The sequence below is a fragment of the Prunus dulcis genome, unplaced genomic scaffold (assembly GCF_902201215.1).
Source record: "Prunus dulcis unplaced genomic scaffold, ALMONDv2, whole genome shotgun sequence".
NCBI lineage: Eukaryota > Viridiplantae > Streptophyta > Magnoliopsida > Rosales > Rosaceae > Prunus > Prunus dulcis.
The window spans coordinates 3,997-5,328 of record NW_023010544.1 but is presented as its reverse complement, the minus strand read 5'-3'; positions in this window follow the sequence as shown (position 1 = coordinate 5,328).

Here is a 1,332-nt window from a genome sequence, read left to right as displayed (position 1 = left end):
CAATTAAACCGGCTTTAATAGACCCGAACCCTCAATAAGCGGTAAGCTGCCAGTTCGGCCGATCCGGGACCCCGTTGGTCCACGATCTCCGATGGCCGATCTGGGCTCCTCTGAAGGTTCCCTACAGAGAAGGAACCATGTTCTGCGATTTTGGTCCGAAACGGACGGTCGGATTAGCCAAAATCGCGTTATCGCTGAAAATCCAAACCCTAGACCCAGGGTTCGCGATTCCGGAGTATCCGGGACTCCGATTCGCGATCCGTTGAATCCTACGCGATCCTGAAATCACGTAGGCCGACATATCCAAAATTCAGCGCGATCCAACGATTACACGACACTGCACCCACGGATCGCGCAATATGAAAAATCCGTTCGGGGCTCAAACGGACTCCGAATCGAGATCCGCGAAATCCCACGCGCTCGTGACGACACGAGGACCTCAAAACTGGCCAGAGCCATGCCACTACCCTGGACCACGCGCCGCCACACGCGCGGGGCAGATCGGGTGCCCAAAGCGATTCGGGTGTGCCGAAAAATCGTGGAACCGAGACTCCAATCTCCTACCCTAGGTAAAACACCCTATTTGGAGTCACTTTTGTTCTTGGACCACCCCCAAAAAGTGACCGGAAACAGTAGTTTCGAAGGGCCGAAGTTCGGCCGAATTTTCAAGTTCAAAATCGAACCCCTTAGAGCTAAAATCGATCGAGACCCATATACCCATCAGCTAGAACACGACAAATAACTGAGAAATCATACCTTACTCGATCGATGTGGTGAAGAATTGAAGGAGAAAATCGAGCTGGAAGTTCGGGTGGATTCGAACGAACATCTGTTAGAAAACACGATTTTCCGGCCAGCTCAGGGCGGCCCCGGGGTTGAGGTCGGTTGGAGAAGGTAGGGGACTCGATGGCGGTTCCAACGCCACCGGTCCCGTGGCCATTGGAGCTCGGAGGCGGCGCCAGCACCCTCTGGAAGTCGGTGGCCCGTTTCGCGCAGAGTCTGGGTTTATATAGATGCAACTTCGAAATATTTACGGTTATGCCACTGAGACTCTTTTGACTATAACTTTTTCGTTACAACTCCGATTCGGGCCCACTCCGTGTCTACGGACTCCTTTCGCCGTGCTCTACGCAATGGCGCAAGCAGAATTCCCAAATTCTTTCTCGATCAAAAAGTCAAATTTTTCCCCATTAATAATGCAAGGGCAAAATGGTCTTTTCACTAAAAGATATTTTCCTTACTTTTTAGATATTTTCTTTCTTTTTAGATATTTTATTTTGGATTCTTACAGTAAAATCAAAGCCAACAAAGAACGGCAGAAGTTATGAATCG